This window comes from Harpia harpyja, chromosome 18 (assembly GCF_026419915.1).
Source record: "Harpia harpyja isolate bHarHar1 chromosome 18, bHarHar1 primary haplotype, whole genome shotgun sequence".
Taxonomy (NCBI): Eukaryota; Metazoa; Chordata; class Aves; order Accipitriformes; family Accipitridae; genus Harpia; species Harpia harpyja.
This window is the reverse complement of record NC_068957.1, coordinates 24679432-24707344: the sequence shown is the minus strand read 5'-3', so window position 1 is coordinate 24707344 and position 27913 is coordinate 24679432. Positions and strand designations below refer to the sequence as shown.

General features: G+C 46.1%; 1 protein-coding gene across 3 annotated transcripts in view; it reads left to right on the top strand.

The window, feature by feature from the left end:
* The first annotated feature begins 8975 nt into the window (after positions 1–8975).
* The window catches only part of LPAR4 (lysophosphatidic acid receptor 4), a 29298-nt gene continuing 10360 nt past the window's right edge, over positions 8976–27913 (top strand). The window contains exon 1 of one of the 3 annotated variants that reach the window (XM_052813822.1): positions 8976–9087. The gene's annotated coding sequence lies outside the window, so the exon portion shown is untranslated. Of the gene's footprint in view, positions 9088–24523; positions 24957–25383; positions 25999–27913 lie in introns of those variants that run through there. The other 2 variants (XM_052813818.1, XM_052813819.1) reach the window with 2 other exon arrangements.

Genomic DNA, 27913 nt, shown 5'->3' with positions numbered 1-27913 from the left:
TTCATGGCCCTCCTCTGGACCTGCTTGAGCAAGTCCATGTCTTTCTTACGCTGGGGGCCCCAGAACTGAACGCAGTACTCTGGGTAGGTCTCCTGAGAGCAGAGCAGAGGGGGAGAATCACCTCCCTCGACCTGCTAGCCACACTTCTCTTGATGCAGCCCAGGGTGCGATTGGCCTTCTGGGCTGCCAGCGCACAGCCTCTTCTAGCAACCTGAAAAACAACCCCTGGAGCACCAGGTGTTGCTCTGTGTTCCTTCAGCATGGTTTTTGTGGTCCAACAGACAGGAAGAGGAGCTTTTTGGTGGGGAGATCCTATTTGTCCTTACAGACCAGTGTAGCTGGCTACTTAACGTGTAGTCCTCTTTAATGCTGCGAAGCTGTGTGACTTCTTTTTCCCATATTATGGGGCCTGCCAGATTTCCTTGTATTTCTTAGCGGGTGTATCCCTGGAGAGAGAACCCACACGACAGCCCTGGGGAAGCAGCATGCAGATGTGCTTTGGGTCAAACTGCAAAGAAATGTGGGTGTCTCCAACTTGGAAATCTCAGACCAGGGTAAGAGGACAGACATGATGACCCATGGTACTCAAGGTCAGATAAATATGTTGGGGTCCTCTGTGCTTTAACCTCTGCTAGTGCTTATCTGCCTTTTTATAGAATACAGACTGTCAGCTGCTTGCTCACATCCCAGGAGTACAGAAATTAGAAAGGAAACCACAACCATCTTGGTTTTGCCAGCACAAGACTGTTTGCTTCAGTCTATGTGTTTAGTTTTGACCTCGGCTTTTCACATTTAGTGGATCTTCCCCACCTCCCAGTTGCTCAGTGTTGCTTTTCCCATAGGTTAACAGAGGGATTTGGGAAATGCCAAAAAGCTTCCAGACTTCCAGCCACAAGTCACAAAGAAAGATAAAGCAAATCATTTCAGTTATGGTACATTTTCCACTAAATGCCCTTGCATAATATCACATTTCTGCTCCCTTTGCAGGAGCTCCCTGCTCCAGGAGGACCTATGTTATCCATGCTGCTACTGTAGCACTGCTCAGGCATGCATCTGTGCTTATTTTTATAGACCTAGAACCAACCTTCCTCCCAGATACAGCATAAACCTAGTAGGTTTTTTTCCTGAAAACAGTCTTTTTGGGGAAAAAAAGAAAACCCTAAAAGTAAAAACATATTTTATTATCTTGTACCTCTTAGGAGGCTGTAGGAAACCACGTCATGGGTCAACACTTCAAAGTATTATGAAAACAAACACTCCAAATCTAAAGAGCACGTAGAAAGTTACGCAAACAAGTCCAAGGAGATCTAGCAATGCCACAAGACTTCGCAGGGCCTCTGCTGAGCCACAGTGTGCCTTAACAGACAGAAGTGTTTTGTGTTAAGTTTGATCAAAAAGACATATCAAGGGAAAAGGTAGGTAGAAAGCAATCAAGGTAAGAGTCAGCCAAGCAGCAGGCGCCTCATCCACGGCCTCTGGAACTGGCCATGTCGCAAAGCTCAGGTTTGTTCGTTTTTGTGCAACCTGCCCAGAGACAGGAGGAATTAGGCACATGCACCCGAGCTCCTGTTCACACCAAGGCTGCCCATGGCAAGTGCAATACGGCCCTTTTTCTTTGAGATTCAAGACTAGAAATCTGGGTGAAATTCACCTGAGCACCTGGCAGCATTTTGCACCATCTTTATACTTAAGATATTTTCAATCTTAATCTCCCTTAATCTTCACAAAATGTATACATCCTATGCATTTATTTTCTCCAGTATTTGCATTATTTTTTAACTCACTTGGTGTGTTAAATGGTTAGTATTGTCAGTAACATGGTTTCAAAACAATTTTTTGGATGACTTTGTGAACTGGTTGCCAGCTGGACAGAATGTGGAACCTAGATCCAACTTTCTATTACAAGTTTCTCAAAGAAAACAAGATTTCTTTAGGGATATGGAAAGTTTTTCTAAGATTTTAATTGATTTTCCCCTCTATCCTCAGTTTTGGCATCTGACATGGATCCACCCTGACTTGCTGATGGATGGCAGGGACACGAGGGGTCAAAAGAGCATGCTGAAGATAAAACCCACCCCGGCAGCTGTCAGGCATCGCTGTTAATGAAGGAGAAGCGAAGCAAAGACTGTATCTGTATAGCACAGGCAAAGAACTAGCTTATCTTGAATATGAAGGCCACAAATTAAAAAAGCATTTATTACCAGCATAAAATAAGTGATCCCCTCCAACAGTGAGCCCAGTGTAATGCTCCAGAGGTCCGGGGAGAGCGCGGGGAGGAGCCGGCAGCTATCGCCGCAGCTGCGGTGGCATGACAACGGCGGGGCTGAGCGCCGTCCCACCGGGCTGGCAAAGCCCCTCGCGTACGAAATGCCAAACACGTCCACCTCGTACTTGGAAGATAAAGCACATGTTGAGGATTGCACAAACAACAAGAAACAGTCGCACGAGGTCGTGTTAATCACTTACATGTGCCCATTATTAGTTAAAAAGGCTAAAAGGAAGGGAAAGATCAAGTGAGACTAGACTTCGTTTCATACTTTTCAGCAACAACAGTATAGATATTTTTTAAATCCCGAGTGCATGAGCTGTGCTGTCACGTGCTTAGGCCCCACGCCACTCGCCACATCCATACTCTGGCAAAGTCTGCATGAAACCCTCCCCAGCCCTGGAGTACATTCACGGAATAAAGCAAGCCGGGGCGAGACCTACAGCCACCCAAGCTATGTGAGTTTTCTGCAGCCAGAAAGTTGTCCCTTGTCCCAAACCTGTTGCGCTCCAGCACAGCTCTGCCCGTGCCTTTAAGGACAGCCGCTGCGGCATGGTCTGCAGCATCCTTCATTACAGCAGGGACCAAGGCAGCAGTAATGCAGAGTAAGACTTCACCCGACACCAGGACAATAACAACCGATTGGGAACAATTCTGTGAAGCAAAAATGCACCGTTGCTGTTTTTCAGTGCAGCTCCATACTGAGGTGTGACTGAGGCTGTGCAAGTGCAAGGTGATGCTCACTTCAAGCTGTTCCAGCAACTTATCCCTTAAGAAAAATGTATCACCCAGAAAGCAGAGAGCGTTTGGCGTTAGCTGCAGCTGCGGTGTTGGCTATGGGAAGCACTTTACAGGTCTGCCTAAATATTTGGGTTTCTGCTCTCTTGCATGTTTCCATCAGCCTTCTAGTCATCCTGTAAAAATAGAAATTCCTCTTTTAAGGAGATAATTGACCAACCCTGAGCAGCTGCAAGGAATCAAACACGGCAAAAGACACTGAACCCAGCAGTGCTCATAGCCAGCTGCATAACATTACTGTTTCCTACCAAGGTCTTTCCTCAACATGAGGCAAAAAAAAAAGGTAAATGAAGACATAAATCAGGCAACGTCCATTTGCTTTTTTGTGATATAATTTTAACGTGAAGCATGCCTTGTGCAGTCTAACTTGTCTGAGCAGAGTCGAGCAATGCCTGAGACCTTTTTTCTGGGGGATTGGAGCAGCCCCGTGCATCAGGAGCACTCCTCGGGGAGCAGGGCACAGACTCGGTCCCTGCCAGCTCGGCAGGGAGATGCACCAGGATTTCACCCAGTGTATGGCTACACCTCTCACTGCACAGCCTTCAAAACCCGTCAGCCTGAGTGCAGCCCCTGACCGCTGTCCTGGACATGTACCAGAGCCCATGAGCAAAAATGCTCATCAAAGAGATGCTAAAATCAGACAAAGGGACACGCTGCCTGGGGCCATCTGTTACGGTGGGTTGGATGTGCACCGAGAGGGAGGAATCACTGTCTGACAACTGAATAATTTCCAGTGCAAGAGCGATTTGGGTAAGCCCATTCGCTTTGTCTGTACCTTCTCCTCTGCTGTTAAGCAACTGGTTCCCATTATTGACAGACAGAGGAATGATCACCTGGAGTACCAGATATTGCAGATAGGAAGGAACATATCGAAGGTGATCTGGAAAAAAGGTTTCATATTTAAAGCTGACCATGGTGACAGCTGGGAGGCTGACCACTTGCCATGAGCAGCCTCTTCAAATCAAGACATCAAAGAATCTGTTTGTTTGCTCTGGCTTCTGAGAGAAATAATTCCCATTATTTCAGGTAACAATCTGCTGTGACAGCACTGCACAGGTTGCTCGTGTACTTACTTTTTTAGGGGGAGATAAGTCTGTGAGAGCAAGCTATATGTATGCATTAAAAAAGAGAAGCCTCCAAGGTAAAATTGCAAGAATAGTTAATGAATTACACAACCACAGCTCACTTTTCAGTATTATATGAAAAGCAGAAGGAGAACACATTTGCAGTGACCCTGAGAGACAGAATCTGGCAAAGCACTAAATGCTTTTGGTGAAATAAAACAGTTGGGGGAAAGACATGCCCTGCAATCCTTTTGCTTATGATATCAAGTATAATATTCAATGGTCTTCAGAGACTGAAAACTGTTCTGCTGTTTTTGGATTAAAATGAATTGATTCAACTGTAAATTAACAGCAGATGACTTGTGGGAATGTTTATTCCCATATTTACAGTTTTGGACAATTTTTCATTCTTTAAAAGCATTAGAGCAGAAGGCAGCTTGGGCAGGGCTCACCTGGAGCTCCAGGTAGGCAGCGAGAGCCACCGTTACTGGCACCCAGGTTCGGCCATCACTTGGCAATACCACTCAAGCCCCCCCCCAATATATGTAAGTGCAAGCTTAAAAATAAGCAGATCCTTAACTTCTGTAATGGGCTGGGGTATGATTGAGCACGTGCTGAAATGTTTTGCTGACTCAGAGCCCAAGCCCTGCACTGGCAGAGAACGGGTATTTATAAAGCGCAGGTGAGCCCCAACCGCAGCTGAAACAGCACTTCATAAAAACCCGGTAGAGCAGGCAGCTGCTGACAGAGCGGCAAGAGCTCCTCAGCTTGGGATAAAGCAGCAAGGGCCGTATCCTGCTCGCGAGCATGCCGCTGCAAATCTCTAGGGCCAGCTTTGCCATGGATGTAAATAGGCACAGCTCTGAACGCAGGCAAAACGCACCCACTTAAGCAAGCTGTACTTTTCATTAGCTGGTTTCAAAGGTCTGCACCACTGTGAGCTGGAATGGAAGCATAAACTGTTATTAGGAAAAAACCTCACAATTCTCTCATCTTCTGACAAATTGGCCCCGCTCTGCCTCATCCCTCTCTTCCTACATCAAGTTTGCATGTAAACAGCAGCTAGAAATAAGATCTCTATCAAAAGAGGCTCATATCTGAGTACCAAAGAGCTGCTCTCAGCTCTGCAGCGCTGCTCGTTCCCTCCCAGCCAGCACTCGGCGTTCTGCTGCTCTAGTTTTGCAAACTGCCTGGGCATTTTGGTGGCCTGTTCAGGAAGCCTTAGCACGAGAGGGTGCTGGCTGCTCAGAAACCAAATACTGCCCTCCCGCTCCAAAATTGGTCAGTTTTATTTTGTATTAGCAATCTTAAATCACACGGCTAATTTAAACAATTTTTAAAAAGGGAAATGAATTATCAGAACTTCTGATTTAAGCCCCTTCTCCATGGGCTTGGATTTTCATTGGAGCAAGGTCAGGGAAGTGCTGTCCCCCCATGATCCCATTACCTCCTGGCTCAGTCATTCCCAAATTACCCCACGTGTTTGCGGAGCTGCACCTGCCCAAGCCCATCTCAGACCAGGGCGAATCCCAGTCCCTGTGGTGTTAAAATTAGTGATGCTCCATTGGTGCTGCAGTTACACCTGGCTTCAGCCCTTCCTTAACAAAACTCCTGCTTGACCTTGTCTAAGGACTGAAATAAAATGGCAAAACTCCACAAAAAAAAAAAAAAAAAAAATCCAGGGAGGATTACACATTCATTTCACCTGCCTGTTGTAGCAGCTGAAATTTCCACACTTGCGAGAAAGAGTGGGTGGCATCTCCCCCCTCCCTTCCCCCTGGCCCCAGCAATGTGGAATTTTATTTGAGCACCGACACGACATTGTGGGCCCAATCTGACTTTTTCTCAGGCAACAACAGTTTATTGAATGCAAGGCAGTTAGCATTACATCCAGTGCCCCTCTCAGCGGGATGGCTGCATGCCCAATAGCTATCCATTCACAGGCTCTACGCTGCTCGTTGCGGACCTGGGACAACTGGGCATGTTCACCATTTAGCTGGGAAGCGAGGCTGGAGTTATCATGGGGAACTTAATTTTACAAATGCACCTGTGGGCTGTAGCTGGCTGACAAATGCTCGTACCTCAGATGGTTGAGGACAGGCAGTACAAGTAAGACTATTCTCTCTCCTGTGCATCCAGAGTGGCTGCCTACGGTTTTTGCTCCCTGCCCTCAGCACCGCTGCTGTAAAAGCAACAAGAGGCAAAAGAGAAATAGCTAATGCTCTCTCCATGGTAACATCCAGCAAACTCTGGGAGTTGGGGCGTCTGCCAGCGGTCTGCGGGAGTGAACCGATTTGCACTACGTGACCTGGGTTTCCGTGCAAGTTCGAACGGTGCCGGCAGCTCCCAGCAACTCAGCCCGCTGCGCTTCGTGCAGGGACACCTGAGCTGAACAAAGTCCCTCAGTCCTAGGAACAGTGCAGGGCTGTCAGCAGGCCAGTCCTCCCTGGCTGGCAGGCTTCATTTCTCGGCAGAGTTAATTAGCACAGGATGAGCTCCATCTTCAGCAGTAGCTCAAGTCTCTGCACAGCGCTACCGTGTAATATAGTCATACGCTGATAGATCCAGGACCCCCCATCACAGCAGTAAAAGTAGGTGTATCTGGAGTATATGTTTCTAATGCAAGGCCATGTTTCCAAAAGCAAACATGCAAATGCACACAAACCCGCGAGGAAGACACCCCACAAACACTCATGGAAATGTTTAAAAGGTTCATCATGTTTTGGGGCACCCACTCTGAGAAAAGAGCTGACCTTCAGGTGCTGAGGACCCGCATTCTGAAAATCAGGTCTCCGAAGCACTTGCAACCTCCCTTTGACCATCCTAGGTACTGATTTCAGGTAATCAACCACTCAAAATCCAAACACACAACTGAAAGGACCCTGACACTGCTGATTCTGCCTTATTTCTGAGGGAGGCAATCAGGCAGAGGAACACAAAATATCAGGTTACTTATTTTATCTCATTAGAGGCAGGAGGAACACAGACTTTACTGTGTGACAGTAGGTGTGCGCAGGGTCACAGAGAAAGCAGCAAGAGTAGCATCCTAAAAACTTAATGTTAGCCATGCTGGATGCTTCATTTGAGGGAATAAGCAGGTTTGAAGAAGAGGAATATCTGGCTCAATCCTCTAAGGGAGATGATACTTGCTGCCTCCAGGGCTGAGGAGTTAATCAGCAATGGCAACAAGAGAAAGGCTGTGGGAACTTCTCAGCTGAGTTTCTCTAATACTGAAGAGGAGAAAAAATAATGGGTTTTATCGTTTGGTGATTTGGGGAGTTTTTTGAACAGCTGGAAAAACTGCATGTTAGAGATGAGCCCAAGAGTCTGAGTTACCCAGGGGCAAGGCTGCATCCAGAAAGTGTTGGATTTAAGCCTGCATCAAATGCCTCTGACATTTTCCCCTGCTCAGGCAGGCTCGGTGGCTGCATGGAGCTCCACGCTGCCATGGTAGATGGCTGCAGTTCCCCGGAGAGTTAAAGTCAACCAGGGCATGTTTATACTGTTTTGCAGTCGTTTTGGAGCCATAAAACACAAAGCTGAGCTTCCTCTAAGTTTATGGCTTTGGATCTCATGCTCTTGCTCAGGCTGCATCTCTTAGTATTTATCCCTGCTCGCACTTGGCACCAGTCTCAGTTACCTTTTCTAGAAGCCCAATTTGCTTGGTTTTAGAGAAAAAATCTCTCAACTTAACGTTAGGTTCACGGTAATGCGGTAGCTCAGCCTTACATCCAGCAGTATAATTGGGTCCACTGGAAAACGTAGACATCATCTTACTAAACTAACAGATTGCCTGCCATTAAAGCCGCCTCAAGGAATCCCTTGAGACACCGAAGCTTTGCACCGTCCTAGCAGAGCTAAACACAGGAGTGGTGGCTCCTCTCAGGCAGTTGGACTAGATGGTTGTTGTAGGTCCCTTCCAAGTGAAATATTCTATTCTATTCTATTCTATTCTATTCTATTGCCATGCTCAGCTATGGGAGGGGGCTGCTGGTGGGTGGGTGGGTAAAACAGCCCAAAACCCCGTGGGTGGGAACTCCCCTGCAGCTTTTCTACAAACTTTTTTCTCTGCAGAATATCCCATTCTGAATCACAAACACAGGTTTCTGTATGACAGAGGTGGCTACTTCTTCAATGCATAGAAAATGGGTTTGATTCTCCAAGTTACCCACAGAACTGCTGTTAGCCAAAACACTGATACTGTTGAGAGGCTGTAAGAATATGTTGAATTATCTGCTTTCCACTAATTTAGAGAGCCAGGAAAAAAGCTCATGAAGAAGTCTAAGTTTACCTGAAAATCAAGCCAAACGAGTTTTTCTCTCCCCCCTTCTGTGTGCTTCTGTAATGGAACGAGTTTGAATCTGGAGGTATCAAATTCAGACCAGTTTAAATGTTAAACATGGAATGAAAAAGCAGAGCTTTTTAAAAGATTTCATTGAACGTTGTTTTTCCTTGAGCAGTCTCCCCGCTTGTGCAAATTGCACGTAAGCCTTTTTACAAGCGGTCTATTCATAGTGACACTGGCTACTAGATCTCCCTCCGCTCACAAAGTTGTTGGTCCAGCCCCAGTCCCTCGGCTTCATTAAAGGGTTTGTGTTTGGTGGACATGCTGTGGGCTCTTTTCATCTCTCGGCCTCTGTTCAGGCTATTTTTAAATGTCAGGTTCAAGCGCTGCGTCTGGGCAGAGCTGCCGCCGGGATGACCATGCCCTGCGTGTTTATGGAGATCTGCTCAGCTGAGAGCCAGAGCAACCTCAATGCTCAATATAGTGTCCTTGGTCAAGAGCTCAGAGCATGCTCAGAATCGATGTAGCTCAATAAATCCTCCCAGGTAGTTTCAGAAAAACTCACCCAAATAAAACCAAACGGCGAGTGCTGCACCGACTGACGGAAAGCCTCTGGAGGGATGGGCAAAAGCCAGACTCCTGCCTGCTCCCTGGTCACGGCATGGGGAGCTTTGGTGAGCAGAGACTTTGCTGTATCTATGTTCTTTCTGTGGCACTTGGTGGGGTTTTTTATATTGTTTGTTCTGGTTTGTGTAGCAGGTTAGTGCAGCATTCCCTTCTGCTCATTCCCCGGGAGCACCAGCTACTCCCTGGGGGAGAAGGGACCAGAAACTTGCCTTCCTTTTTCCCTTCCAATTTCAAACCTCCCGTTAGAGAACGGGGACACAGGCGTCGTACTCTGTGCTTCTGCCAGACTGAAGACAAGTCTGCCTGCAGTCAGGAAAAGCAGCATTGCTTTGTGTGTACCTTTCTGAAATGAAGCACAGCCCGCTCTCTCCTGGCAGACCACAGACCTCTCTCCCCCAGCTCTGCTCCCTGAAGGTGCTTTTGCTGGGTTCTGGCCCCGCTTTCGTACACGCAGCTACGCCAGGCTCTGTGCCAGTTGCTTTTTTTGCCTGCCGCTCTCTGGACCAAAAAAAAAAAAAAAAAAAAAAAAGACGCGTGCAACCCGTGCCAGGAGCACAGGCTGAGGTTTTCCAGGCGAGGTGCTGGGTCCAGCCAGGCTGCAGGGCAGGCAGAGCTCCCAATGTTTCCCTGGGGCTAGAGAGATCTCGAAAGTGCTCTGTGTCTGTATGCATGTCAAGTAACTCCAGGACTAAAACAAATGGTCATTTAAGTCAGTAGATTATCAGAGAGTACCCACATTTCAAATCTCTTTTTCTCTGTACTATAAAGGCAAGTGATAACAGCTCCCAAATTGCTTTTTAAAATTTTCTCAAAAACTGTCCCAAGAATCTCTGTTGCTGTCGTTTTTGAGGAAGCCTTTGAAATCTGGCAAGGAAAAGCCCTCTGAGCTAGATAAACTCTTTCTTTGTAAAGACTTAGCCAATTTTTCAAGTCCTGAAACCTGCTGTTTATCATCCTGTGCACCAAAATGGAGTGTGGAGAAAACAACATACTTGCTGGTACAAAAAATATGCAGATAACGGAAATAGTGGCATTTCTTAACTTTGGAATGCTCCATTTGCAGCCTAAATTGATACCACTGATCTCTCCGCACCTGTCTGAGGTTAAGACACTACGCAAGAAGCAAATTCTAAATTATTCTAAATGACAGTGTGGGAAATCATTTTTATTTGTAAAAGCAACTTGTACGAGCCAACAAAATGGTCTCAAAACCTTGTCTGTGTCAATGCTGCCAAGGCAGTTCTGCAAAACACAATCATTTTTTACAGTAAACACTTTCTCATCCTTTACTGAGGAGTTCCTTCCATAACTGAAACTCCTTCTGCACAGGCTTTGTAAATCTAATAGTCATGGCTCAAAACACTTAAAATTTTTCAGCATAAGGTGTATGGAGAACTGTTGATTTGAATCATAACAGCACAAATAGTTTCCAGTTGTCCTCATCCAGCGTGTCTAACCCACGGACCTTGGTGCAGATAAAGCTATACAATCCGCTGGCAGGGCTAAGCGACAGGCAGCAAGTAAGGAAGCCTTTGAGAGTTATCACGAGTTTTGTGAACCCAGATGTCCACCTGTGAACGACAAGATTCAAGATCTAGTCGTGATGGCTCCAGGATATGCTCTTTCTGCAAAGCTTTGCCTCAGAACGAAACTAACACATAAATCAAAGTGAATCACAAAAAATATTCAGGAAACTCACAAGATACGATACCCACCTATAAAGTCAGGCTTTCCCTTATTTTCTTTAAGCAAACACATACTGCACATTTCAAAAAAGCTGATACAAAATACCCAGTCACTTCTTTCAGGATCCCTTGGCATTTTGAACAGCCTGGATTAAGATTTCTGTAAGTCCTTTTCTGGGGGCTGACTACAAGGAGCTGTCTGGATGTGTAAAACACCGCTTGTACCTGTCCCCCCCCCAGCAGATTTGGTAGAAACAGTAAATTGGGATTCCTTGCCAGATCCTGCCCCAGCCTGCTGCTGACATGCGGGAGGGCTGTGCTGCCCCGGGCGGTGGAAAAGCCTCGCAGTATGCCCAGCTACCCACGGCACATCAGATGACAGACTGCCTAGTTAAACATGGCAATGACGTCTTGATTAGAAAAAAGAAAACATCAATAAATGGTAAATCTATACATAGGAAAACAAATAACCATGAGCTTTGATTGTTCAAGTTCACAGCAGAGATTACTTACCTTGGCAGATACATATTCAAGACATACGGCTTGTAATTCCTTAGCTAGTGCTAAGCAAAACCATGTGTTTTTCTAAAACAAGGGGAAAGTTTAACTCCAACACTGTGCAAAGACAGAGCTATGGTCATAACTTCTGCTCATAGCAAAACTAAATTGAAAAGGGCCAAGAAAAAGGGTCCCAGAGAGAAGAGCAAAGACTGAGCAGCAGCTTGGAAGAGAAGCAAAAAGTGGGTTACAGACCCACGCCAGGGATGGAGAGAAGCCGTGCACTAGACCACAGACAGGCCCATGGCAGTGTGGAGTGAAGAACAGGGTGTATAATCATGAGCTTCTCCAGCGATGAGAAGTTATGGTGCTTCCTGTGACTTCAGGTGTGGCAGTAACTCAAAAAATGAAGCAGAGGCCATTTCAGCAGCTCCTTTCCCCTTCTCTCCTTAGGAAGCGAGCCATAACCGCAGGGCTGGCTGCGTACTCCCCCTTCTCCACTGCCAGCTGTGCTACAGCATCATGTTTAACAAACTGAAAGCTCTGTTGCCTATAAAGGGGTCCAAGGATGAGGTATATAGGACTTTAAAGTCAGCTTTCTCTCATGTGACCTTCATGCAACCCAAACCAACTGCAATGGTAGCGAAGCTGAGCCCATGCCCTGGGTAAGTTTTTCCTTCCATCAAATGGCTTTATTAAGATTCTTCCTCCTTCCTTGTCCAGATAAAGGTCCATTATTAAAAATGGTTGTAAGGCTGCTGCAACCACTGCTTACCACCCAAAAAGGCCTCGATACTGTTCATTTCCCACAGATGGTATTTTATTGGTGCAGCTGAAAGCTTAGATGGAACTGTCATTTGGCGACACTGTCCTCATTAAAAGATAATGCAGTCAAAAAAATAAATAAAAGCACACGAGAAGGAAAGAGACTGGGAAACACGAGCAGTGCGTTGAACCCTGGGCTGTGCTCACCCCCAGCCAGGCCAGCAGCCGCTGCTCTGCCTTGGCAGCAGCTCCCCGAGCGCGGGCACGGTATCAGAGCCGGCAGCTGCCAGAGGTACGTGCAAAGTACTCCTGTGATTAAAGATGCATCCATCATTGTTATAAATTAGCAGAAGCCAAGTTTAAGTGTGAAGAGCCGCCAACAAGAAGGAGCAGTTAAAAAAAAAAAAAGGCTACAGTTTTCTATCACTCGCATTGCAAACAGATGTCCCACCAATATTGGAGCAGGGCACCCCAGCCAAAGAGGTGAAATCATGCTTCTCAAGGGATGTTTAGAAATAAGTCATTTACTCCAAGGTGAAGCGGAGGACCACATGCTTGGCAGTCGAGGGCAGCGTGTACCAAAAGGCTGTGTTGAGAAAGGGGGGTGATGAGGAATTTGGAAGCAGTTTAGCAGGATTTGGAACATGGTAGGAGAGGTGGTTTGGGAAAGCTAAAGAAAACAAAAAGAGAGGAAAAAATGTTTACAGAAGAGGTGTAACAACGACTTGACAGAGAAGGGAGAGTCTCTGGCAACTATTTCTGGTCAGAAAAACGTTAGTAGGGTCAAAGCGGTGCTTAGGGAGGCTATGCTCCTTTTCAAACTGCTTTGAATGAACTACACTCAGTGAAAGTGATAGTGGTAAACTCTTTAAACAGGGACCTTGTCATGTAACCGTACTATTTAAAGATGTGTCAGCATTAGGATAAATATAGCATCCACTAGTAATGGTCCAAGAAGTCGCTTCAAATTCACATGAGAATATTTATCACAAGCCCCAGCAGAGTCCAGCCATGTCACTGCCGCAGCAAGAGCTCCCAAAGCAAAACCTCCCTGTGCCGCTGCAGACAACTGCACGGCAATGGCTGGAGCTTGGTTTGAAACCAGTACCGAGGAAACGCTTCACACCGCTCCAGTACCACTGCCCTGCACACTGCCTCGAGCTTGGTTTGAAACCAGTACCGAGGAAACGCTTCACACCGCTCCAGTACCACTGCCCTGCACACTGCCTCTCAGAGGAGACATAACTCAGAGACCCGGGCTACATGTGGTCGTTAAAGTTTTGTAGGAGATGGGGTGACAACCCCAAGGACCTGGACAAATTCCAGGCTATTTAATTGCTTTCTGTCTCCCTGAATTCCTCCGGCGCTTCCCTTTGGGCGTGCTGGTTTCTGCTTCCTGCCCTGAATCACGGCACAGTGCAGCTGGAGCCGGATCCCCCCAGGCATGGAGCTGAGAGCCTGCTGGAAGATGCTGGCTTGATTGAAAACTCATTGTTTTCCAGTCCTGTGAGGAAACTGCATCTGCAGCTCCTGCAGAAGAGCTGCCTGTCCCCAGGGCTGGGCTCTGCCTTGCAGCTCCGCTCCTTGCAGCCCACCTCACCACTGCGCAGGGAAAGCAACTTCACTGCAAGCAGGGAAATCGCACAAACCAAGCCTACAGAAAAGGGAGGAGGATTAGAGCTTTCCTCTTCCACAAGAAGATGGTTTGCAACGAAACGGGTAGGGCGATGTGCATGCAGAGGTGATCAATGAGGAAAGGACCGTCCTGTGCTGAAGGATACGCAGAGGCTGGCAGGGCTGGGCTGACACTGCACAGCATGCCACAGCAGCAGCAACGCGCTCCCCAGCCTCCCCCAGCCTTGCAGGCAGAGCTGCACAGCCGCAGCTCACGTGCCAGCAGCCAAATCCCTGAGCAGGCAGAGCTGCGCTGGCAGGCCAGAGCTCCAAAAGAGTGATTTGCAGGAGAGGAGAGGTGCCTCTGCCAGGGGAGCGGGGAGAGCCCGCGGCACGCTGTGCTCACGGCCGGTCAACCCATCTCGGTGGCCTCGACGTGCCGTCCTACTCTGAACGTGCATTGCAGTCAAACTGGGTACCGCGGCCTCTCGTAGCCCACCGAGCGCTCTGCTCCCTGATGTTCCCGGCCGTCCCCGGGACAGGCAGCGCAGAGTCAGGCCCAGGGATGAAGGAGTCTGGAACTGGGCCATTTGGAAGCTTTTTGGTTGCACGAGGTTAATAAAAGCCTTTTCCAACAAATACAGAAGAGCTCCATCAAAGCCTTAGCAAACCCACCGGCTGTGGATGCGTCACTACCTAGCTGAAATCAATGAAAATCTTCCCAGCTTTCTTTTTGCTGAACATCACATCTGTGGCTCTGACAAAGGCAGTGATGGGGACGGGATGGATGAAATAATCCTCAAGCCCACAGCACCGCACCCGAGGGCAGTGGGTGCTGGCGCAGTTCGGACAGCAGTCGCTCTGGTGGTATCATAAACAAAAAAGCATCCCATCTTCCCCCGTTTCACAGCCAGTTTGCCTTGGAGGAGTCCATGATGATTACTAATTAGTGAAATTACACCACAAGAAACAAGACACTACTTAGCAACCAGCAGGAAAGACTTGTAATCAGACTGTGTAAAACTAGGGGTTTATTTGTTTTGGTCTATTTGCTTCAGTCAATGACACTTGCCGTTAAATGTTAAGTAAAATCCTTCCTTTAAGCAAATCCTCTCCCACAGGAGAAGGATGGTAAAGGAGGGAAGACATGAACCTAGGAGTAAATCCTGTATTTTGCTCCAAGTCACAGGAAATACATTTGCCCTTCCCTGTTCACTTAGTGATGATAAAATAGGAAGTCCATTAATTATGAGCGAGGGTCTCACATTTCATGGCGGGCTCTTCTCTAGAGCAGTGCAGTGGGCGTGCAATGGGGCTGCGGTGCCGCATGGTCCTGCGGGAGCTGAGCTGGTGGCAGCAGCATTGGTCACTCGGAAGCGATCAGCCATGGGGAATTCTACAAGGTGAAAATCTCTGCATCAGTGCAAACTGCCAGGATGTCATTTGGATGAGAATGCTATTTGAATTTTGAATCTGAGAAATTCCACGTTAAAAATGGCTTTTGGACAAAGGAAAAATCAAATGTGCAAATTCAAATCCAGGTACTTTTCAGCCTTCCCAAGTTTTACGTGTAACCCCTGTTCTTGTGGTACCAGATAATGCGTAAACCCAGAAGGGAAGGGATCATCTGAATATGGTTGAACCTCAGAGGAGCAGCTGGTTTCACAAGGGCTCTGGAACTTTGGCAACTAAATCCCAGGGCACTGAACGCCAATAAAACTTTAGTCAAAATTCTGAGCATCTTACGGAAGGAGGGATGCAGACTGGTATGAACCCTGTCCTGACCCAGACCCAGCAGAGCACCAACTCTGCTGAGGGAACAAATTAGCTAACATTAAGCCCTGGTAACAAATACAGAGCACCAGCCTCTCCTGTGCAGCAACCTGTGCACAGGGTGCATTCAGCGAAGCAAGGGACTCAGTGCCCTGAGAGCAGATGGAAAAGCGTGTGAGATGGCCACGGTGATGGGAAGCAACGGGCAGGGGTGAGGACATGGTGCCCCGGGCAGGTGGGTAGCTCAGGCCAGGGACGGAGGAGAGCAGGAAAGCAAAAACCTCTTCCAGTTGCAACAGGAACTGATCAAACCCAGAAAGAGTCCATGGCAGAGATGGGTGAAGGGACAGTGGTGGAGGGTGGTTTGAAGACTTGGCTTGGAAGGCCATCCCAAGTCAACAGAGAAAAGGTAAAATAAAAAAAGTCATTGCCCTGATGGTGTTGCTTTCCTCTGTAAAAACAATGCTTTTAAAAGTGTTTCTTCCCCTCTGATAACAGAGGGAAATGTTATACAAGGATTTCCATTCTTATCTAGGGAGCTCCTAGACAGGGTGGCCTTTCCCCTGATGTGGCAAGCTGCCTCTCCAAGCAACTTCTCCTTCAGGAGTAAAAACATTTTTAGAAAAGCAGCTTTTATTCAGTATATCTTCTGTATTTATTTGTCTTGGTACTCTTTTTTCAACCTGATGGCACTGCAGAAACACCCATCTCCTCTAAAAGGACCGCTGCGTCTCAGTCACTGTGTGACTTGGGCACCGGGTCTTTCCATGTGATGAGCAGCTGAGAGCTGCAAACGTATCTCAGAGAGTCTTTAGTGTTGGAACAAATTCTCCACTTGTGCTGAAGTGCCCCATGGCAGCCTGCTACCAGAAACTGAAATATTCATCATGACAGGCATCCCGAGGCACTGCTGTCGCTGTACCCTCAGACCTCGGAGCATGGCAGGGGCTAGGACGTGACATCTGCGTTCTCTGTACCGCAACCTGTTGGCAGCAGCTGAGCAGTGTCCAGGTGTCACACCCTGAGCTTCTCTGCAGCCCTCCTCGGGCACTCCAAGGAAGCGAACAGAGACCATCTGTTGTTATCTGCTAACAGCACCCCGCTGTATTTTAAATCATAGCACTGGTGATACCGTTTTCAAGGTGGCTCAGGCCGAGATGTGTTCCCTGAGCTCCCCATGTCTGTGGGAAAGTTCAGTTCAAAACTGAACTTTGGTCTGAACTTTGGACTCATCCTTATTTCTGAACCTCGCAAGCTGCACAGCTTGTCCTGTATCAGTGACACACTGTTAAGCTAAGCCCTGACCAATACGCCGCTGGTACCTGTAATTAGGTACTTGTCGTTGCCTCCTTGCTGGTGGAAGCTATCACTGAGGAGTGCGTTTGGCCCATTAATAACTTCTTTCCAGATGACTCCATGAAAAACTGGTTGAATTCACTTTCTGGAGGACACCTGGCGACGTGCAGCACGCAGTACGCCTTCCATCAGCCGCATTTCTTCAGCGTTAGCCTGGGCATGAATTTTGGGCTAGTTGTTAACTAGCAGCTTTGGGATTAATTTGTAACTTCAGGCTGGACTTCCAGTGGATGCCAAGCGTCTGCTATAGGCTATTGTGGTCCTGAAAAGGAAAGTCAGTAGGAAGAAGGGTTTGTGAGAGCTCCCTGATGGGCACTTTGGAGGTGTTTTGGGGCCATCCGCAAGGCAATGTTTTACTGCAGGCTTCTATTGAGATAATGTGCTCTCAGACAGGAGCTGGGTCCTGTCCCTCTGTACATGAGGCTTTTCAGTCAAATGGAGGAGGGATCTTCTCTCGTATCAGGGAAACCTTGATATGCTCAACTCGCACTAAATTACTGCAAGTTGCCTTTAGTTTAAAATAAAAGGAAATTGGCCAATGCCTGTATTTGCATACCTGATGTTTATTTTATGTAGCTTTAGCACAGATGTAAATAGCAGTTCACAGACTTATGAGGTGAAATATAATGGTCCAGGGCAAAGTGAAGAGAAACAAGAAATGCTGGAGAGAGCCTGTACCAGGCAATTCCTGCACTAGGTCAAACAGTTAAACGTTAAAGAAACATCTTTTTCCTATTGTTTCTGGGTTAGGTGGACTGCAAGCAGGGGAGGACATCAGAATTACAGAGCACAGCAGAGAGAAAGTTTCTGTATTTTCTATAAGCTGATGTAAAATAGAGACTTGTCCAGCCTAATTCCTGCACATTGAACTCATGTGGAGAAAAAAACACACCCCACTCCCCCCAAATGCAAAAATAATGTCCTGAGACAGAAGAGGATGAAAAAATATAATGGAAAAGAAGCCTCCCAAGTTTAAGCCTAACAAACCAGCCTCCTCTCCATGCGGAGGGAGGATCCCAAGGTACAGACCTTCCCCAAATAAGACAGTCACTGGCTGGATGCTGCTGCCTTCCCACATTTGCTCACAGGCTGAGAGAGACTGTTTGCTCCTTCTCAGTACACTGTCATAACTGCTTTATTGCAGACTCTGCTGAACCAAGACAGCAAGTTTCAGCTGGAAATATAGTCTATTTCCAAAATGAAATGCAGGCTCCATTTTATTTTTACATTTATTTATTGGCAACACACTTAGGCCTTGATATCTGTATCAGAATCTTTCCTCTGTACTGCTCCTCTACACATAACATCCTGCTTTCATTAGGAACACAGGCATTTTTCTGGAGTCTCTGGTAGAAGAAAGTTTTTTGTGGATAGAAAAAAGCTTCAGAAAAAATTGCATAACACTAGGGCATTAAATATGTACTTTTCTCTCCTCAGAAACCACTTTTCAATCAGAAAAACAAACAAGTTAGTACCAAAATAACCTTCATGAGTCACAAAAAAATTATCAAAACTATCAGAGAAGGGCATTACCAACACAGCTGGTAGCATATTCCCCAGAACATCCATTGTGGAGAACCTTTCAGAGCACGAACAATCAAAACCAGAACAGACAGCCTTGAACGATGCTTTGTAAAAAGCTTAATCGCGATCAGATTGACGCGATGCCAGAGTACTATCAACAATGGGCTGGTAGAGAGCAGGAGTTAAGTGGTGGTGCAACACGAATAATACCGCTTTGATTTGCATAACACTGTCTGACTGTAAGTTTGTGCAACAGAAAAGCACACGGCTTGGCAAGATTAGCTCCGTTAATACGCTTTACTAACACAGTCCCTAGGAGAGAAGTACGGCGCGAAGGTTTGGACTTCGGTGTGCGGCGTAGCTCTGTGCGATGGCACACACCTCACTGGAGCTGAGCATTAGTCATGCTCAAAACAGTCTTCTTTTGGGTTAAGATACTCAAAAGCGTCAACCACTGAGAAGGCAGGGGGGGACCGCAGGCTGTATCAGCTCCTAGGTACTGCAATAGCTTGGATGCTAATGAAAACTGGAAATATTTTTCATCCATTCTAGCATATTTCTTTCATCAATAAATTCCCTGATAATAGCTATGCTGTTGTATGCTGTGATGCTGCAAGAGGCTTCTAAGATGGTGAAGCTACAGAGCATGATGAATTTTACTGATTTAGCTCTGTTTCTGTCCTCCATCAGTGATACAGCCACGGAGGCTGGTGTAGTGCTGAAGGTGGGGGGAGCCCGATGGGGCTGTGAATTGTCCGGCATCACCCTGCTGTCTGCAGCACAGCCAAAATCCTGCAAGCCCCAAAAACTGACTGCACGTAAAGTGGGAACCAGAACATGCTAGTGGGGAGATCACTCTCCCAAGTGGTTCTAAGGGAAGCAGCTGCCCTCTAGAGGGAGCGGGACCTGGGTTAATTGAGATTTCTTACGAAAGAGCAGAAAAGAGGCTTCCTCCTAGGCGCAAGGATAGCCAAGGCAACCGCTTCGTGCTGTTGTGAAACGTGGTGCGGAGGCCACTGCAGGGCTGTGACGGGCAGCGTGTCCCCTCTCCCCCTTCTCTACCACCCACCTCTCAGGGAGAGGACCTGCACAGAACGCTTGCAGCCTCCTCGTTTGCAAGAACTCTTCTAAATCTGTGTATCAAAAAATGCATCTCAAAGATGTTATTAATAATAGCAATGCTATGTTTGCTAGGTATTGTGAATTGTGTATCACTGTACCGAAAGATTTCTTTCCAGTATACGTACGCTATGGTTTTGTCTAATTTTCTATTATTCAGCCCATGTGGGCTTTTACCACTTCCCTCCGGAGTCTCCACTGAAGTCTAATAGTCCGCATTGTTAGAAAACGTTTCCTGATATTCAGCTGCTTCTTCCTTCTATTCATGCACAGCAGAATTGCAAGCTCCTGCCCGGTTGCGCCTTCAATTGTTTTAGGTGCTCCAGGCTCCTTTCAAACTCTGATTTTTTACCATCAGAACAGAGATTATATTCACCAGTTTCTCGTGTCCTTTGGGTTTGTTTTGTTGAAACTTAATATCCCTCCAGTGCTGTGCTCCAAGATGCTGTCCTTGCTACTGCATGGGGAAGTCAGCCAGCGCTGGCCCGCATCGTCTGTTGTTCTATGCTTGCTTCATTAACTGCTCTGCAGTGGCTCTTCCTGACATAGTCACTCTTCATCCTTCCCAATTCATTTGGTGAAACTCAGTTTCCTCCAGTAAAACACCAGCACTTACTGAAGCCATTTTATGGTCTGACTACAGCCGCCCCACAGCCTCAGCCCAGGGAAGCTGTGCTGTGTGAAATACGGGTACGGTACCTCCTGCTGACACCAACAGCCGCCGCACGTCCAGTCACACCAGTCAAACAGGGCGCTCTTTGCTACAAAGCCAGGCTCCACCATGCCTGGAATAGGAGCCATTGGCTGGCTGTCACTGGGATTCAGAAGAAGAATGAAATGACTCTATTTCACCTGCTTTTTGTTAAAACATGCTCTGCTCCCCCTATGGGAAGACAAAGGCTGTCGTTTCAGCCTCCCCTTGGGCACATTCAAACATCAACCTCCACCGTGACAGGAGCAATGTTGCTTAACTCTGAAATCAGGCTCCTCATCAGCTGGTGCTGGCGGTGGCTCACGCAGGCAGCCCAGCAGCTTTGCTGGAAAACACCTGCTTTGTTTTCCCGGGGATAAGATTTCGGCATAACGGGTGCCTCTTGTCAAAACAATGGTATACGTTACCGCGTGTTTATTAAAGCGGGGACTCTGAAGCATGCAGAGTCCTTTTGAACTTAGTAAAAAGAATCAATGAACCCAGGTCCCACACCAAATTAGGACAGTGAGTTTCTGAACTCGTTCTGGTGGAGAGAATAATCAGGTATTTCTTTCTTGCCTGAAGTAACTCCTGGATGCAGTTTCTGAAGGGAGACAGTATCGGCTAGATTTGGTCACGCAAAATTGGAAATTGTTCCACGTTATGGGGAAAATGACTAATGAGCAGGGAGTCTGCAAAATGAATCCCTTCTCCATTGACAAGAAAAATTAAAGGCTCTGAAACTACTGAGACACACTTGGAAGAGCCCGATTAAATTACTGCAAAACGTGGAAAGCAAAGGGAGAGGCGTGCCTCGAGGCACGGAGAGGACATTGTCCAAAAGACTGACATTCTTCGAGCTTATTGAAGATGCTACATAGCAAAGAAAAGCAAGAGTTTAGGAAAAAATGCATGCTTTGGAGGAATATTCAGTTCAGGCACTTGGTGCCACCAGAAGTTTCTATTTTTCCTGACCTAGCAAAGAGTATGAACTTCTGATTTACTTTTTACACAATGAAACACATTTCAGCAGCTCATAATCTAATGCCTTTGCTTCGAGTTAAGCACATTTAATAAAGGCAGGCCCTCAGGACTCATGAGAATGCAAAGAGTTGCTATTGGATGGGTCTAAACATCAGAGAAACAAATCACAGGTTAATTGGTTAATCCAAACCTTACCCGGATGGACCGTATTCGTGTTTTAGCAGACCGTGTTCACACTAGAAAACTGTCAGTGCTGAGAGCAGCAGGGACTTTCTGGACACTCAGTCATTCCGCTGCTGCAAGTAGCACTTTCCCCTGCCCCCAAAAAGCTTTGATTTGACTAAATATTTGGAGAAGAAATATCCTGTAATTTATTAGCAAAAAGTCCTGTTGGATTGGAAAGTAATGGAACTTTAAGTGCTGGTAAGGTGACAAACCAGGGTTTTCAGATGAAGCCTTCTTAAAATTGCAAGGATACTGATTCAAATGGGCACTTGCTTTTTTTTTTTTTTTTTTGCTATCTCACTACAGCATTTAAAATCATTAAAAAAGGTCCTTCTAAATGCATATTTAAAAAAAGAAAAAAACATACACAAGATGAGGTTTTGTATTTCCACTTGATTCCAAAGTGATTTTTTATGGCTTTGTTATAAAACTCTTCAAAAAGGATTTCAAATGGAAGAACTGACAAACCATTAAGTATTAGTAAACACTGCAGCATTAGTGAGCTCCTGAAGGGTTCTGCTACCTCTGCTCAGGAATTTTCCTTCAAAATCTTTTCCAGCAGAGACTGTGGTTTCTGTAAAGTAACATTTTTTTTTTCCAGGAAAATGTCAGTATTACTGATTTTTTCCTTTAGCTTTCCTGGGGCACATTTAAATGAAATACTCCATTCTAACAGAATTGAACCTGTTGGTTTAATCATCCAAATGTTTCCTTTGGGGTCACCCAGACATTAACCGTATTACATAGGAGCTGTAGTCCTAAACCCAGCACTTAAAAAAGCATGAGACCTTAGGAAGCTGTGTGCCTCATAGGATGAGCAAATGATACAGGACATCATATAGATGTATTGCAGACAGCCAAAATTTCTAAATACAACCAAGTTTGTAAGCTCAAGGGGAAGGTATTTTGGCAACATGGGGTTTACCTGCTTCTCCAAGGAGGGTCCTTAAACCACGTCGGTGCTGTGCGATGGTCCATTTTGACCACAGCAGCTTAACAGAATCTTGTTCACAGACTCTTCTCTACGGGAGGGAGGGCTCCGCAGGGCCTCGGAACATCTGATACGCGCTGCCGTAACAGGGTTAACTAAAGCCATGCAATATTTAGCTACCAAATGACAAATTAAGTCTGCTGTCGTAAGAAAGCAAAGGAAGGAAACAAGCCTTGCCAACAAATAGAGGAGGAAAGGGAAAAGCTAATGTCTCTATCCTATGTATTCTAGTGGTCTTTAAAATGCAATTTTGATTTGGTTTCTGCTCTTTGGCTCCTTTTGAGTGCTCCTAAGTGCCCTGAAGTAAGAATCTTGGCACAATGAAGCATCAATTGACTGAAAATAGCCAGTATGTTTGACAGCAGAAGAATTAAGTGTTAATCATCCGGAAATGCAATATGCTAGTCTTCTGGGCAAAATTGTTCCTTAAATTCAGATATTCCTGTCTGGCTGAAATCAATGGAAATATCATATGCCAGTCCAAAAGCCACCAGACCACTGACACAACAGACAACCAAAAACACAACAGAGGTATCGTATCAGTAGGGTTTCTATGCATAAGCAGAAAATCTGAGTACTGTAAACAGGGGGTAAAACTTTTGCTTAAACATGTTATGCCTTCTCAGCAGCCATGGTTTTCAATAACAGTCCAGTTTCCCTTGTTTTCCAAAATAACTAGAGATTATTGATGTACTGCCAATGTTTTAACAAGGAGAGCTCACTAAATCCCACCCTGTCCCAAGTCTAAGATGAACACCATGGGATCAGGGTGGGGACAGCAAATGAGTTGTGCAAAGAGGAGAGATGAAGAGCTGAGGAGTCTATTCATTGTTTTTCCATTTTAAAGAAAACACTTGCCTGTAACTGTAACCAAGAAGAGAGGCAGCCACCTCCTTTTTTCATGTTTGGCAAATAAACCTATGTTAAGGGTACTTTGTTGGAAATGTTTGTACTTTATTTATTTAAAAAAATATACAGAGTACATTGATAGCACAGCATTTGGCCTATTTAAACTGGTGTGGAGAAGGGTAAAGGCCTATGTGTACTGCTCTGTGAAATGTGCCTTAGAGGGGAGCAGAAATATATTGCTCTGGGGACATTTTCTTTCTCGTTAATACCAAAACCTTTTTATGTACCATAGGGGAAAATGTTGGGATTTTTTTTGTGATTTCTAGAGGCTGGAGAGTAGCATCATGGGTCACCCTAGAGATCTCACTTTTCCAGCTTCTAGTTTTGGCTATAGTTAGCAGAAAAAGATGCTCCTTTTTAAAGAAAAAACCCCAGAGTAACAGGTGACTGAATAACCTGCTCACTAGAGATGCGTTTGAATTCAATGGCAACCACGGATGGATATGAAGTTGGAACCACTACGATGGTTTAGAAGGATGGACTCCATAAAGGGCAAAAATACCATCCCTGGTCTCCTGTTAGGTTAAAGGTAACAAAATAAGGAGCAGTTCCTGAGAACCCTTGAAGTTCACAACAGCTGAAGACTTTCGTTAGGAGTGTTTAATTAAACCAATAACTCTAGAGAGAAAGCAAACATCCCAGATAGGTACAGCTGCCTGGTTAAATTCCAGCAGCATCAAAGTTGGCATGATTGCCACGTTCAGGCCAAATACTGTAAGAAGCACAGAAATATTGTTTTAAGATTTATGCTGCATGCTTCAAGGAGTAATCAGTCTCCTTTGTAATGGGTTTGCCCAGCGACTGGTAGTTTTGAAGGCTGAGACACAAGATGTTAATCTGCAAAGGGTTTCAGGCAGCTCATTCTAATCTGTAGCAGTACACACAGCTCCAAACCATCCAAACCACACTTCTTTCTGTAAAAAGGGCGATTTCAAATGCAGAGGTGTTGTTTAATCGGTCCCTGCTGAGAACACTCACACTCGCATAAGAATGGGCCCCGGGGTGTGAAAAGCAGCCAGCCTGAAAATGCCCACAAGCCATGAAGGGCCATAGCTGATTTCTGTATGCCAGTTTACTGATGATACTGGTGGATTTTGCATCCTGAGCCTTCTCCCAGCCTGCATACTCCCCCCCCCATCTGTACACAAGTGACAGTGGTGGCCGATGTCTTTGGCCATCCCTTCACAATTTACCCAGATTGGCTGTCATCTTTACCAGCTGAAAAAAGGAAAATGGACCTCTGACCATTAGGAGCAGGAAACATCTGCACCTTCACCATTTGCCATCCAAATCCACACTCGTGTTTTTATATGTTTTATTAAACCGTAAGCCCTCAGAGGATGAGGTTTTGCAGACTGGAGTTAGGCTGTTACATGAGATATTCAGGAAGTTATTTGCATCGACTGGATAAAAGCCTGTGGCAGCTGGGCGTGCTGCAGAAGCAAGTCAGAGACCGCTGCATCAGCCACCAGCCCAAGGAATAACATTAGTTCCAGCTTCACAATGAATTGTTTACTGGCCTTGGCTGCCTGTGGGAACAGCCGAGAAGAGTGGAGGAAAAGGAGAGACAAACACAATGCGAGCGAGACACTTTAGGTGGGAGGCTGGGCTTTAAAAGCAGACTGAGGATTTCAAACCTATGGAACTGGAGAGGGCTGAAAAAGAAAGAAAAGGGCACCAGCTGCTCCACAGCATAAACAGGCGGAGGCAAATAAGCCGTCTGCTGCATTACTCCTGCTGCCAGAAGATCCTCTTTCCCTAGCTGAAGGGCTGGTATTAAAGGTAAGAGATAAAAATAAAAAGCTTTTAGCTAGTGGCTCTGCTGGAAGGCAGATTCACTGAAAGGCAGCAGCAGCTCCCGGGGTGAGCTACACAGGCAAAAGCAGCCGCGCTTCCCTGGAGTATTTGTAATTATGTCCCTAAACATTTGAAAGCCTACAGGTTTTCCAGCAGGAACCCGGGGCTTTCAGAGCAAACTGCTGGGGGACAAGAGTCCAGACTGTTCTAGTCAGCTCCTCTGAGAAGATTTAAAAAAACCCAAACCGACCCCAACCTAAAAACCAACCCCTTTCTAAATCAGTTTAGAAAGGCATTTTATTTTCACGGCCAGCTTTGCTTTGCAGCTTCCTAGTCTTACCCAACGCTTTCCCGCTCCCCCCTCTCCTCCTCGCTTTTTTAATTGGAAGGAAAAACAATTACAGCCGTGCGAAGGAAAATCCGAGGTTTAAGCAGCTTTTCCCCTGCTCATTACCATCCCCGGCGTGGAGGCGCGGGCACGCTCTCGCAGGCTGTCCCCGCCAGCTAATTGCTCAGGAAATCCGCGTTACCCATTGTGGGGCTGTCCTTAAGCTGCTAATTCTGAACTGGGAGCTGCCTTGGCTGGGCAATGCTCTGGAAGGGAATACAGCCCCGCGAGAGGGACCCAGCAGAGACCCGGGCGTGGGGCGGGCTCAGGCACTAATAATACATCCCTACCCAATGGAAAGCGTTTCCTATCGAGACCCCCAAGAGTTCCCCCAGCCCACAGACCCTGCCCAGACATTGGGCCCATTCTTGTGTCCCGTTTCCCAAGACATGATGGCTGCAGCGTTCAGCAGTTTTCTTTCCTCTCCGAACAAAGGAAGGCAGACAACTACCAGTCGCTTTAGATTTTAAAGATGAACGGGTAAACTTTTAGAAAGTCGAGCACGCAGATCTTCCGCGTGGGACTAACTCGGCTTGCGTTCCACGCACACAAAAAGGATAAATGTGGGCTGTCAGGGAGGAATCGGGCTGAAATCTGCCGAGCCGTGGGCATGATCTCAGCCCCGGCTGCTCTGCCGTGGTAAGTTTCTGCTTCCTCGCTTTTGAACTCAACAGAAAAGCATCCAGATTTCATATCAGCTCTGAAAAAAGGATTGTAGTGTTTTACGAATTCTGAAGGCTCAGACAAATCCGGGGGTTAAAACTAGCCGGGGATGGGCTCGAGTTGTACATTTCAATGGAGATTAGCAATGTTTTTTCTATACAGCCAGATCTCATTCCTCATACTTGAGCTATGCTATGGTCGGGATGGGAGAGGCGAATGTTTCTGTTTAAAGTGAGAAAGATGATCTCCAAGTTTTTGGAAGGTAATTACTATGTGAGCTACTCCTCCAAACTGTTGCAGTGGAAATTGATATAATTCACATTGTAATTTTCATTGTGTCACTGCAGATGACAAGTTAAGGACTTTTCTATCCCTGTTGTTTGTTTCAGATTTGCAAAAAATATCCCTTGGTTAGGGCTTCTTTTTTTGTACTTGAAGTCAGTGTCATAAAGGCACTTTAAGCTTAAGAAAGGATTGTATGTAAATGTGGCATAAACTTAGACTTTCAGTTTACAATGATACATGCTTTCAGCTTCATGTAATGTGAGATCTGGTTCCTACAAACTGTATTACAAATTAGGAAGTAAGTTATATATTTTATACTGCAAAACTTAAAAATGTTATTTATCACTTTGGCTTTCATTCATGGCTAAAATCTACTCCTTTTAAGCTCAGTGGCAAAATTCCATGAGAAAAAGTCAAATACAGCTCAAAGAAGATAGAAAACCTGGTGTCCGAAGTAAAATGAATGATGAACAACATACTTAATCTAAAGTTGCAGCTGTTTGGAAGAAATAGGATTTAACACAATATAAGCCCACTGCAGAAGAATTTGCAAGAAAAGTTTGGGGTTTTTAATGGCACCCCTTAATCTTTGTTTGAGAGGAGACAATTGTGTGTTTTTGTATTGCTCCCCTATATGAACAGAACAGTAAAACCCAGAGGATGGGAAGTGCAAAGTTCACAGGTTGGTGATAAGGATATTCCCCCCTCGTAGCACTTTTCCATCTTCTTTCCCTTCCTAGCATTCTGAAAGCTAAAAATAAAACAGGCAGGAAACTAACCTTGGTAACTTTAGGGGCTTCAAAGCCTCTGAATTGTAAAAGAAAGTCCTGAAAAACATGGGAGGGAGGAAGGGAGGGGGAGGCTGAGCATGCATTTCACTTTAATCCTTTGAGACTAAAAATGAGACTCCTCCTTAACTGGGGTTAGGTCAATTGATAAAAATCAGTGTCTTTCAAATTCTGGAGTTAGGAGTTCAGCTTGTACCAGACAGACAAACAGAACTAATGCCTGAACGCAACTACCCATTCACTTTCATTCAGAGTATTGTAATGAGAGGGAAAAAAACCCGTGAAAAACCGTCGCCTCCCAGTTTTCTGAGAAGCAGTGATCGAAACATTCACCGTGCCTGAGCACTGCAGCTTGTGCCAGAGAGAGGATGCACTCTCAGCTGTAAGATGGTTGCCCTCCTCCAGCCTGTGACCTCATGGCTGGAGCACAAGAGCAGGAGTTAAGGCAATTTTACCCAAACCTTGGGCCAGATCCTGGGGTAAGGGTGCACTGTAGGAGGGTATGTTACTCCTGGAACAGGGGGTGAGAGAAGATTGCTCCCTGGAGAGAGATGTACATGGCAAAACAATTTGGGACTCAGTTATCGTGGTACTGCATTGGCACTTACAGCATGGCCGCTTGCAGCCATACATATTTATGCCAATGTTTGTGATTCATCTGTGCAGGCTGCACCTAATTCTGCTTAAAAGCATATTTGAGTATCGGGGCTCTATTGACCAATGCCTGAGTGTTGCTGGCCAGGTGCACACAGATGATGTGGTGGTCCCAGCCCGATGGCTCACACAGGCTCCAGGATCACAAATGAGATGCCAGTGAG